Genomic DNA, 13,601 nt, shown 5'->3' on the forward strand with positions numbered 1-13,601 from the left:
CTCACTTGCATGCACCGATTCTCACTCAGTCCCACTCATTCCGATTCACTCAATCTCAGTTAGTCTCTTTCATTCTGGCTCCGACGCACTTGGTCTCATCCTGATTCACTTAGTCCCATTCATTTCCACTCATTCTCGCTCTGGCTCATTCAGGCTCACTCATTCTCACTCAGTTCCACTCATTCCCACTTTTTCTGAGTCATTCAATCTCACTCTGGCTCACCTAGTCTCTCATTGTCACTCAGTCTCACTCAATCTCATTCATTCTCAGTCAGCTCCACTAATTCAAACTCAATCAATCACTCTGACTCACCTACACTAACTCATTCTCATTTAGCCCCACTTATTCTAACTCATTCTTACCCAATGTGGTATGATAGTGAAAGAGAAATGGGCTATATAAAATGGAGACCAGTGTTCAGAGGATAAACGGGTATACTGTTGTGCCCAAACTATGCTTGGGTCAGCTAGTCATGGAAATAGACTGATACATTAGAGGATATTCCTGACACCAGAGCGATGGCATAACATAGATCCTAAAAACCATCATACATGTCAGAGGTATTGGATGCCACATGTCCGGTTGATGCATTTAGCATGCTCTTGCTCAAAATCTTTGATTTTGGGCAGATTACTAGAGGAGAGCTTTATAAGATGCTATCATATACACTGCCCATCACACCATTGGCTGTGTTGAATTAATACATGGCTGATGTTCTTAAACTCATCATGCAGCTTACTGCGTTGCTGCCACTGCTAGCAAAAAGGAAGATGATACTGGATTGGTGAAAGGGGCCTTGTTGAAAGGTGACAGACTGGGTACAAGGCACCCTCTGACCTGTAGATATCAGAAGAACAAACTGGGCATATTTGGCTACGGATGAGTATTTATAATTTTGTGTGCAAGGATTATGTGCATCTGCTTCAAACCACTGACTTGGGTTCCGTCAAATCAGACTTTTAATGTGTGACCTGGATTGCAGATAGTAGTAATACCCTCAATAGACACAGCCACTGTGTTAGACCTGTCTTTTACACAGGGTTTCTCTCCAGATGTTTTGCTTTGCAGATTTCTGTTTCTGACCTGTTTTTGTTTGTTTTATGACTCTGGGCACTTTACCATGGCGATCAGTGCTCAAGTGCATATGCCCTTCGTGTAAATTGTATGTATGGATTTGTGTTTCCAGAATTGGCTGATTTAATTTACTAGTCAGTCCCTAGTACAGTGCACTTTGTGTGCCAGTGGCCTGTAAATCAAATCCTGATAGTGGGCCCCGCAGCACTGGTTTTACCACCCACACAAGCAGTCTGTAAATGTAACTCAGGCCTGCCATTGCAGTGCCTGTGTGCTATCTAGTACTGCCATGCCGACTTAGCAAGTGCACCCACTTGCCATGCCCTAAGCTTTCCTTTTCTTACATGTTAGCCACCCCTAAGGAAGGCCCAAGGTACTCCTTTGGGCAGGGTGCAGTGTATGTGAACGGTGGGACATGCACTGTTTTGTGTGGCATGTCCTGATCATGAAATTCTGCCACTTTAATTTTTCACTATTGCAAAGCTCTCTGTTCCCATAGGACAGAATGGGGAGTTTGCTTATAACATCTTAAAAGCATAACTACAGCTGGGAACAAGGTAGGAAAATAACGTTTAGTATGCCTGAAGTCAGATTGTTAAAATGCATCTTTTAGAGAGGGTGATTTTAACATTCTGTGTTTGAAAATACCACTTTTAGAAAGTAGGTATTTTCTTGCTAGTCATCCAGTGCGCCTGGGAATGGGGATATGCAGTGGCTCCAGAGAGTCTGGATTAGTCTGCGCTATGCTGAATAGGCTTGGTCCGCGTTTGGAGTGTTAGGATGATAGGACCTGCACCTGAGTAGGGATGTGCCTGCCTTCCACAATGATGGATGCGCCCCCCTTGTGGTTTTTCTGGAGCCAAGGCTCACACTGACAATGGAGGTTGTTGTGCACTTGCAAAGTGTGTCCCCAGAACTGGTTTGGACTGGGCTCAGAGCCCTGGGCCAGGAGAGAACAGCGGAATGTACTGTATAAAAAGAGGGCCCCAGACTTTTAGAACACTTCTAGGAATCAAGAGGAACCTTTGCCAAAGAGAAGAGCCAGAGAAGCTGAGGAGGAAAACTGCCACTGTGCTGTTTGCTGTCTGAGGTTGGCCTGCAGTGGCTACTTTCTGCCACGGAAAGGGAAAAGGACCTTACTGTTTGCAGTATCCCCTGCCTAAAGGAAGATCTCCAAGGGCTTGAAACTGAGCTTCCCTCCTGTTCTGAAGTCTCAGGGACACAAAAACTTCACAACCAGCTCCCTTGAACTTCCTTGCTGGGAGTTCTGACCTAATAAGAGGTGCTTGCTGTTGTTTTGGACCTATGGGGGCTGCTTGCCACTGGGAGCTGGAAAAGTAGAGCAACTTTGAGAAGTGAGACGCATCCGCACCTATTTCCGACGCATCACTGAAGAAATCATTGCAGCGACTGCCCGCGGCTCGAGAAATCGCTGCATGCCACACCGAGTGCACCGATCTCCGAAGTCCGAGATCACTGCACCAATTCCGATGCAAGGCCTGCTGTGCGGCTGCAAGAACCCATGCATCGTCCCAGATTGTCTCATCGCATCGAGGCACCAAGTCAGTTGCATTATTGGGGGAAGCAGTAAGAAACCGATGCATCACCTCCCCACGCAGTAAGAAACCAATGTTTCACCTCCTCTCTGGTAAGCAACAGACGCATCACCTCCCCTGCACAGCAGTAAGGAACTAACCCATCACCTCCCCCAGAGCAAGGAACTGATGCATTACCTTCACTGAGTGTAAGGAACCTACACATCATCTTCCCTGCAACCCTTTTGGTACTGTGCGCAACACATCCAAGGTACTTTGTGTGAAAAGTGTTGTATCTGCAAATTGCTTTGAACTGAACTATTTCTACCATTTAAAAGTCTTACTTTTATTACTGTATTTTGGATTTCTGTTGTTTTAGTCTTGTTTGGTTTAGATAAAGATTACTTATTTTTCTAAACTGGGTGGTGTCCATTTGTAGTATTTTCACTGTATTACTGTATGTGTTCACAAATGCTTTAGACACTGCCTCTGAGATAAACCTGTCTGCTCATGCCAAGCTACCAAGGGGGTGAGCAGCGGTTATTTTAGAAGTGTATCTCCCTTACCCTGACTAGAAGCAAGGGTCCATATTTGGACAAAGGTACCTACCTCTGCCAATTAGAGACCCCATTTCTCAAGCATTGTATATCTTACTTGCTTGGCCATCCGTATTGATGGGAAATACTTGATCAAGTTATTGCATCATTTTTACTGTAATTTTGGGACTTTAAAACAATAAAATGTAACTAGAAATAGACCAGGATGAAGCATGCCCAATCATACTCAAGTATAGAGGAAGAGCATGGAAGAGAAGTTACTGTTTCCTGGTCTGTCTGTAGCCACCATAGCACAAGCCCAGTGAGAAAGGAGTCGGTCCCAGAACTAGTCTGATGTAGCTGAGAGGAGGGTACTGCTCATTTCACTAGAAACATCTCTAGTTGCCACAGCAGCAGCCTACAAATCTGATTTGCCTGAGAATAGTACACTATGGGATCATCTGAAGAAGGACGAACTAGATGTGCTGAAAAAGTGGTAACAATTGCCACTGGGATCTTTTTTTCTCATTTGTTAGGGGGTTCTCCATAGTCCTCCACACCCGCTGGCTAATTAATCCTATAGAAGTGGCAACTGACCCATAGCTCATTACAACACTCTCTGGGCCTGTGGCCGAACAGAAGAAGAAGGGGCCTGCTGTTAGAGAACTGTGTGTAGACCTGAAGGCCACATAGGATGTCAGCCAATAGGCCCCTGGAGTCACTCTGGGTAGCCTGGGATCAAGGCAAGCATGTCGAATACTTCCTGAGAATAGCAGGACGGGCCCACTTCCTTAGAAAACAGGGCATTGCTCTTTCTGAATCTTCCACTGGTCCATGAGTGTTCTGATGAGATGTTCTGAGGGCCCCATTTCATACCTGGTGTTTGCTTTGTGTGGGGGAATTCCCTGACCTACTGCAAAAAAGGGATGGCTGTTTTTGTAGGAAAAGTGAGTCCGAGGGGGTAGCAGGGAGGAGGCCAGCAGGGTGGCCTTCAGATAAAGTGTCCTGATCCTCCAGACCCCTTGGGACTCGGAGTAATAGCCCCGGAGGAAAAGGAAAAGAGGAGGATTCAGTTACAGTTTCAGATACATGGCACAGAAGAGGGGCCATTATGTTTTATTTCTTTATTTAGAAATGGGAAGACAACTTCTTTAGGGAGAGGTCGCTGGGGAAGAGGGCCTAATGTAGGGGGTCCTTTTTTTGGCCGAGGGATATTAGTGCAGATAACAGATGCTAATCACTAGAGTGAGATGTATGAGTTGCCACTGCACGACTATTATGGTTGTTTTACTATGATTAAAAGACATGGGTACTCATTTTTCTTGCTAGCATTAGGGCCCAGGTCAATGTTGCTGTGCACGGAACAAGGCCCTATGCAACAGTGAGCCAGATGTGGAGTTTGTTTTTACACAAAGGACAGAAAGTCTGCTCTGAACCTCGTGGCCTAGGAGTAAAGGTCCAGTGGAGTAGGCAGCAGAGACTGCCTTCTGTTGTGTCATTACTGAAGTCATAATTGGTGCTACAGATACAGTGCATCAGGCCCTAAAGTATGAGGGGCCAAATAAACCCCATCTATGGCTGTTTTGCTATCCATCTTAAGTTGCATTAGGGCCAAGAGCCCACTTTCTCTGCCAGTGTTGCTTTGAGCATTGGAGCAATGGCCCAAGAAAAGGGAAAACTGAAATACAGTAGGCACTTTAGTTTGGGTGTCAGAGAGATGGAACAGGAGGGGGATGGAGTGAGATGGGAGCCCATGTGTTTAACATAGATCAGAGGAGAAAGCCTTCTTCACAAGGCAGAAACTATCACTGGTGAAATAGATACAGCGGCACTGGGATCTTCGGTTTAAGGGGCTAGTGCATTACAAGTAAGACTGTTTTACTTTAAAAAGGAGGCATGGAGGCCAATTTTTGTTTGCTAGCATTGGGGCAGAGGGCACCCTTGCTGCAAAAAGAGAAGACTCATGAGGGATGTAATTTTTTTCCGAAGGTGACAGAGAGCCTGTTTCAAGATTGGAGTGATTGTCAGGCATGGTGAAGAAAGAGTGAAAAGGGTGGAGGAGATAGCCTTCTACTTAGGTCCTCAGCTAGCATTACTGCAGTAGGTGCAGATGAAGTGGGGCCCGTGCTATGGCCTCACAACACCCTAATTATGGGAGTGGTGCTTTTTATTCTATTTGTTTATGCATTTGCTTTTTTTCAGTCTCACATTTAATGTGGCATATTTACAGAAAAAGCTCCTATGAAATATTCTCATAAACCCACTCTCTGCGTCCAACCCTGCCCCTCATGCTTTTTCAATCCTTATCATAAAGTTTGAAGGGGATCCAACTTCGAAACATTTTGTTTAAATGGGCTCAGTGCAAAAAAGTTTGAAGACCTCTGATCTACAGGGTCATTTCGACCCTGCAGTGTTGCTTCAATAACCTGCTGCCATTGCATTTTACAAGCGCACAAAAACACAAAGAATTTGGTTTATTAAGAAACCTAATAAAATGCCAAATGTCTTAGCTTTGCTAATTCCTGTTTCAAATCAATTAAAAAACAGTTGACTGTAAAACAAAGATACCGTAAATTTGTATATATTCTTTAGTTTGATTCTCCGATGACCAAGAAAGGTATGAGACAATCGTGCTTCATAAGAATGATTACCTATTAGGAAACAGAGAACATGATGTTCTTCTCGAATCTTGCCACTGGGCTATTTATTACATAAGTCTATCAGCCTGATTCATGAAGCCGAAAAGGGCTCGCAAAGGGCCAGATTCTGAGAATCTGGCCCTTTGCGAGCTCTATTTTCGCATTTGGGATTCATCATCCCAAATGCAAAAATCGGTAATAGCGATTTCGCTATTTTGCGATGAATTACCTTTAAGGAATCTCTATTTGAGATTCCTTAAATGCAATTCATCATCCATTTTAAAAGTGCGAAATCGCAATTTCGGCCCGCTATTTACCGCAAGGTCAAACCTCGTGGTAAATAGCGAAAACTTAGAAAAATGCTTTTAAAAGCATTTTTCTAAGTTGCATGTTGCACACACGCATGTCCTTTGGACATGTGTGTGCGCAACATCTGTTCGTATTTACTTTTAAGGGGTGCTACAGGGTGTCCTTTGGACACCCCTGGCACCCTTTAAATCGCAATCTTATTTGCGATTAGCAATTTGCTAATCGCAAATAAGTAATATGTAGGAATCGCTTTTGTTTTTGCGATTCCTACATGAATGCCGTTTTGCGAGTCTGAAATAGCGATTCCTTATGATTCGCTATTTCAAACTCGCAAAACGGCACTATGATGAATCAGGCTGTTGGTTTCTTATTATTCAGATGTTTGAAATAAATGGATACTATATACAACAAGGTGGTACATACCGCTTTGTGATAACTAAGTATGAGCGGAAAATCCGTTCCGCTCGCGGATTTTGCGAATTTTCGGTAAAATTCGCGATCCGCAAACTCCCTCGAATTTACCGAGAATTCGCAAATCCGCGAGCGGCGGATTATTCCGGGGGCAAAAGTTGAAGCCTGGCCTGTTGTAACTATTTTACGATGGCGCCGGCAAGCTGCCAGCGCCATCCTAAAATAGTTACTAAGTTAGCTTCAACAGGAAGCTCTAATAGATAAAATAAAGCAGGTGCTCGATTTTATCTATTAGAGCTTCCTGTTGAAGCTAATTTAGTAAGTATTTTAGGATGGCGCTGGCAGCTTGCCGGCGCCATCGTAAAATATTTACAACATGCCCTTCCTGTGAGCCCAAAAACAATTGTGAGCGTCGTCGAGGCAGGTGTGCCTTCTTCACAAATCTACCGTGGAAAATCAGCTGTGATGCTGGATAGAGGCTTTTGCATCCTTGACTTTCAGGAGCGCAATACCCGTGCTGTTTCTGTGACCAGGAGCTCATTTCTCTTCATCTGCTGAACTGATCTTTCTCTGACCTTTTATACACACAAGAAGCATGTGTGAACTCGCATGGTAGCCCTGCCCGTTTGGCCCCGCCCACACACTCGCGGTTTGCACCGTCTTCCCGCCATTCACCCACTATGATGGACAGCTCACTCAAGGGACCCCTGCGCCCTTCGGGGCGATTGCATAGTAACACACACATGGTCGCTCGAACTAGTTGATGCTCAAATTCAGTGACTCATTCACTAGCCCAAAAACAATCGTGAGCATCGTCGAGGCTGGACAGGTGTGCCTTCTTCCCAACTCTACCGTGGAAAATCAGCTGTGATGCTGGATAGAGGCCTTTGCATCCTTGACTTTCACGAGCACAATACCCGTGCTGTTCTTGTGACCAGGGGGTTCTTTCTCTTCATCTGCTGAACTGATCTTTCTCAGACCTTTCAAACACACAAGAGGCATGTGCACTCGCATGGAAGCCCCGCCCCAAATCAGCGGATTCGCAAATCCGCAAAATCCGCGGATTTTGCGGATCCACGATCCGCAAATCCGCAAAATCCGCGGATCGTGGATCCGCAAAATCAGCCCATGCTTAGTGATAACTTGTAGAAACAAATGCACACTGAATAAATAAAAACGTGGGCCCGATCAAACTTCTACTCTGCAACAACACGAACAAACAATTCACTCCTTTTATATAATAACAATTGGAAGAAAAAAATGCATCACATGATGTCAAAAAGAAACATAACATTACTGAAAGGTCTCTGCCTTTAACTTTATACAAAAACGTGTGAAAATATCAAGAGCAACATAGAGACAAGAATAAAGAAAGGGATCATAACGAAAACGTAAAGGAACATAGAAATCAATCAATCAAACAGCAGCTAGGGCGCGGTCGGCGGAGCGGAGCTCACAGTCCGGGGTGTAGAAGGTGAGTCGTCTGTTGAGGTATGCTGGAGTGCCTTGCGTGCTTGGGTGATGAGCTTGAAAAAGATCCTCTTGTTGATGGGCAGCCAGTCCAGGTCTCTCAGGTGGGGTGTGATGTGGCTGTGTCGAGGGATGTCAAGGATCAGGCAATCAGAGGCGTTCTGTAAGCGTTGCAGTCGTTTCAGCAGTTTGGCTGGGGCTTCCGCATAGAGGACCTTTACGTAGTCTAGCCTGCTGCTGACGAGGGCCTGGGTGACGTTCTTCTTGTGTCGGTGGCGATCCACCTGTAGATCTTGTGGAGCATGCGAAGGGTGTTGAAGCAGGAGGGTGAGATAGCGTTAACCTGCTTGGTCATGGAGAGTGTTGAGTCGAGGATTAACTCAGGTTGCGTGCGTGGTCAGTGGGTGTCGGGGCTGCTCCCTGGGTGGTGTGCCACCAGGAGTCGTCCCAGGCTGAGGGGGTGGAGCCAAGGATGAGGACCTCCATCTTGTCAGAGTTCGGCTTCAGACAGCTGTTCTTCATCCATTCGGCAACAGCTTTCATTCATTTCTGGAGGTTGGTTTTGGTGGTGAGTAGGTCCTTGGTGAGGGAGAGGATCAGCTGTGTGTCGTCGGTGTAGGAGATGATGTTGATGTGGTGTAGTCTGGCAGCGTGGGCGAGTGGGGCCATGTAGATGTTGAACAATGTCGGGCTGAGGGATGATCCTTGGGGTATGCCGCAGATGACCTTGGAGGTTTTGGATGGGAAAGTGGGGAGGACGATGCTCTGGGTTCTGCTGGAGAGGAAGGAGGTGGTCAAGTCCATTGCTTTGTCTTGGATTCCTGTGTCGTGGATGATTTGTGCGTAGGGTGCAGTGGCAAACATTGGTGAAGGCGATGAGGGTTGCAGTCTCGCCATTGTCCAGTAGGGCCCTGATGTCATCGGTCGCGGCGATGAGGGCCGTTTCAGTGATGTAGTTGCTGCAGAACCAGGACTGGGACGGGTTCAGGATGTTGTTCTCTTCAAGGAAGCGGGTCAGCTGTCTGTTGACAGTTTTCTCCATGACCTTCGCCGGGAATGGGAGCAGGGAGATGGGCCGGTAGGTCTTGAGGTCCTTTGGGTCTGCCCTGGGTTTCGTGAGCAAGGCATTGATCTTGGTGTGCTACCAGCTCTCTAGGAAGGTTGGTGTCTCGAAGGAGATGTTGATGGCCTTGCAGAGATGGGGTGCAATGGTGGTGCTGGCCTTGTTGAAGATGTGGTGTAGGCATGGGTCTGATGGGGAGCCGGAGTGGATGGTGTTCATGATTTTGATTGGTGTCGTCATCGTTGATGTTGGTCCAGTTGAGCAGGGGATTGCTGTGGGTGGTGGCCGTGGAGTCTGAAGTGTCATTGGCTGTCGTGGTGGTCTGGTTGTTGAAGTTGTCGTGGATGTCTGCAATCTTGCGGTGGAAGAAGGAGGCGAGGGAGTTGCACAGGTCTTGCAATGGTGGGATGTCGTTGGTGTTGGAGCTGGGGTTGGAGAGTTCCTTCACAATGTTAAAGAGCTCTTTGTTGTTGTGTGCGTTGTTGTCAAGGTGGTCCTTGAAGGAGGACTTTTTGGCAGATCTGATGAGGTGACGATGTTGGTGCATGGAGTTCTTGTGGGCTGCGTGGTTCTCCAGTATCTGTTTGCGGCGCCATATCTTCTCAAGTTTTCAGCAGGTTTGTTTGGAGGTCTGGAGGTCCGTGGAGAACCAGCTGGCATTCTTGTTGGTGTGTCTGTTGGAGTGTTTCTTGATCGGGGTGAGGGTGTTGGCGCAGTCGTCGATCTAATGCCTGAGGTTGCTGGTGGCTGCATCAGTGGGGTCTGTGGGTGGACTCTGGGCGAGGGCGGTGTTTAGCTGATCTTCAGTGATTTTGCTTCAGCTGCGGCGGGGGATCCGTTGGGTGCATTGGTGCATGGTGGGTTTTCAGCAAAGTGAAGTGGATGCAGTGATGGTCGGTCCAGTGGAGTTCAGTGGTGTGGCTGAAGGAGACGTGGGATCTAGTGGAGAAGATGTGGTCAAGCGTGTGGTCGGCGGAGTGGGTGGGCATTGAGACGAGCTGCCTGAGTTCGAGTTTGGCGAGGTTGTCAATCAGGGTGGTGGAGTTGGTGTCATTGTTGTTCTCGGGGTTGAAATTCAGGTCTCCGAGGAGGATGTAGTCCATGGAGGTGAGGGCGTGCATGCTGATGAAGTTGGCGATGGAGTCGCTGAACTGAGGCCGGGGACCGGGGGGTCTGTAGATCAGAGTTCCTCTGAGGGTGGTGTTGGAGTCGGTGTGGATCTGGAAGTGCAGGTGTTCGTCGGTGTTGAGGGTGTTGTTGGAGTTGGTTGAGACCTTGAGGGTGGACTTGTGGATGATGGCGATTCCTCCTCCTACTCCATTGGTGTGGTATCTGCAGGTGATCTTGTAGCCATCCAGGATTGCTATGGCGATATCGGTTGCCGAGGAGTCATTCATCCAGGTCTCTGTCAGGAAGGCAACTTGTGAGGAGGATGTGTCGGCCAGGTCCCAGAGTTTGATGGCGTGTTTGCGTGCGGAGCGGCTGTTCAGGAGTATGCATCGGAAGTGGTTGTGTCCTGTCCTGGTGGGTGGATTGGCAGGTCGGATGTTGGTATAGCTGCAGTTCCTGCAGGAGAAGGGTCCTTGGGTGCACTCTGGGGAGGACAGTAAGCAGGTGTGTGATAGTCTGGTGTTGAGTGCATGGAGGGTGCAGGCATCATAGGGGAGACAGACATCGTGGTGTTCGCGGGGGGCAGGGGTTCTGGCGCTGGGCGTGGTCCAGGTGCGGACGGGCACTGATGGGCTTGCCTAAGGCATGCATTCAGCGTGCCAGTGGCGAGCGGCGGGCTCGCTTCCCGGCCGCACAGCGGCCGCCATATAGGGAGAGGTGGGAGGGAGGAGCAGCTGGGAGGCAGGAGCGGAGGCAAATGGGCGACCAGGGGGCTGGGGCCACAGGGGGCAGAGCAGCCGGAAACAGAAGGCAAAAGGGGGTGACAGGGGGTAACAAAAAATAACAGAAAACAGAACAGGCTAAATCTAAACCCATTCCTTAAGAGAAGAGAGAAAAATGTTAGTAGCAGAGACATTCCCTCAGCCACCTTTCAGTTCGGTACAGATTTGGTCAATTAGGTGACCCCGGAAACTTTCACGGCACAGCGGACCGGGCACGAATATTATCAAACTCAAAAATATGCACTGCCATTTCCGAGTATGAGAAACAGCAAAAATCAGACTCACAGTGTCATTCACTTTAAGGAACGACTCGAGAAATAACATTTAGGAAGTCATTCCTACAGAGGAATTGTTATAGATTTCATTGTCTGGGAGAAATATTACAATCACATTGTTGATTTTTTTGTTCCCCTACACTACTGGTGTTATTTACTATTGCCAGCGTGAGTAATGCACTTTCTACTAGTAAGACACGGTTATTACACATCATTTTAAATAGACCAAACCTATTATGATATATACCACAATACATAGGACAGCAACGGGTTGGGGAAAATTACTCGAAGGTATACAAAAACAACATGTTTAGATGTTTAAGTTCAGTTCAGTTTAAAAACCTTTATTTCGGTCACTGGGACCATAAAAGCGTGCAAAGATAAGTAGAACTTCATCATAAGATGTTTAAGTACATGTAATTCGAATATTTAAAGGTGTATTCTGAAGTATACATTGGAAATAAATGAGCAGATTTGGCCCTATAAAGGCGGAACCAGTTTTATTTCCCGTTAATACAATGTTGGCTAAAAAAAAATGTGTGCCCTTACAGATGAAGATAAACCTATCTCTCTTTAAAATAGAGTGATCGGTCAAGCTATGGTTTTTATGTTGAATCTAAAACACACTATTATCTGTTATACAAGCCTGATGTCAAGGTCCATCAATCAGTCATCTGGGCATTTTGTTGGTCCTGATGCAATGCTTTCTGCAATGAGAGACACTACTGCCCTCAGGATTTTTAAAACTGAGTCCCCTTATGTAGTAGTTTTCGCAGTCTCAAAATTGTTATATGCAGCACGGGCTATTAGTGGGAAAGACTACTGAAATTTTAAAACCTTTTTTTTGTAAATGTAAATGTTATTGCTAACTTTTGTTCTGTTTTCTTAATCATTGCTTTATTGTTTTAACGAATGTATTTCTTTCTAACAATTTATACTAAATTTTTAAACATGTACTACGCAAATGCATTCAATATTTTAAACTGAATAATTTACTTTTGCTTTATTAAGTAATCTATGACGATGCGATATTTCCGACTTCGATCTGACAATAAACTTTTAAACTCTGAGAGACATTCAGTTCATCATAAGGCTGCAATGTTTCAAAATTACTCTGCTCTGGCAATGGTGAAATAGCCCTGTCCTGCTCCTTCGATCTTGATTCTTCAGCAGAATGGTGCCCTAAGCAAACTACCCAAGGCAGTGAGAAATTAATTCCATCGTTTTCACAACCATTGGTGCTTCACGTTCCTATTGGTAATCGCATGTGATACCCTCTCCATAGCCATCTTCCCGCCTGTTAGTTGTGCCCAGAATAACCGGTTAAGTACAATTCTGCATGAAGAGGGTCATCCTGTGTAAACTCTTCAATTAATCAGAATGTGCACATACCACCTTAGACTCACGCACCCTCTTTACCCCTTAGTAGGACCATAAGACAAATGCCTTCCTGTGCAAGTCTTGCTGTGACCCTACTTTGGTACTGTGTGAGGACACAGAGGCCTGAAAAGACAAGCTGCTGGATATATGTGGCTACCCTGTACAAGTCCCTAGATACATTGCCCCTTACCAGTCTAATGTGGATGTCACATTTCTGAGGTGATGCCCGAAGTGCCTGCTTTTAATCAGAAATCTGCCCAAATATGTGGGGAACTTTAATTCCTCCCATAAAAAAGCAGTATATAGGTTTGCATTACCAGACTGCATTTTTGGTAAGTCCAGAACTCAGAGGTCCCTCATCTTCCTCTATTAAACTTTCTCTCTCCACAAGTCTTCTTGTGGATGTTCTAAAGTAGGAAATCAGAGTTCTTGCCACAAATACCTCATTGTGACAGAAGTCCCAAATCGCAACCACACAGCTTGCAGTGGAGGTTCTTTAGGTAGGCCTTCCCATAGAACTTTTCTCAACCTCTTCAAGGACAGGGGCATACTCTGCCTTGTGTCATACATCTGGGTTTACAATACATCAGATGACTGGGTTGAGCAGATGGTCGGAGGATATTGCATAAACCTTTCTGATCCTGCACTTCAATTCTCCCCTATTGTAGAGGGGTTAAGTGAACACTGCGTCAAACTCAATGCGCTCCCAGAAGAGGCATGAGGTATGTTATTTCGAATCAGATAATCAAACTGTAAAAATGTATAGGGATCTAATTAAATGAAAGAGGGAGTGTTTTTAACACCAGAGATAGAATGAGAGGCCCTGAAAAAGTTCTGGGGTTTGGTAAACAATACATGTGATACTCTTGCTAGGTTGCATCCCATATGATAACAGAAGATGCATGGACAATATATTTGGAAAAACTGTTTGGCATTCTCCCAAATGTATCTCTAAACTGAAGAATGAAACGGATTCAGAGGTAGCCGAGTTCCTATCTTCGAAAACAATAAAAAAA

The 13,601-nt window shown here is 46.0% G+C and overlaps 1 protein-coding gene across 1 annotated transcript in view; it reads right to left on the minus strand.

Annotated features, from left to right (window-relative positions):
- Positions 1 to 13,601, minus strand: part of CSMD1 (CUB and Sushi multiple domains 1) — a 3,932,590-nt gene that overhangs the window by 838,532 nt on the left and 3,080,457 nt on the right. The window lies entirely within an intron of this gene.

This window comes from Lissotriton vulgaris, chromosome 6, assembly GCF_964263255.1.
Source record: "Lissotriton vulgaris chromosome 6, aLisVul1.2, whole genome shotgun sequence".
Classification (NCBI taxonomy): domain Eukaryota; kingdom Metazoa; phylum Chordata; class Amphibia; order Caudata; family Salamandridae; genus Lissotriton; species Lissotriton vulgaris.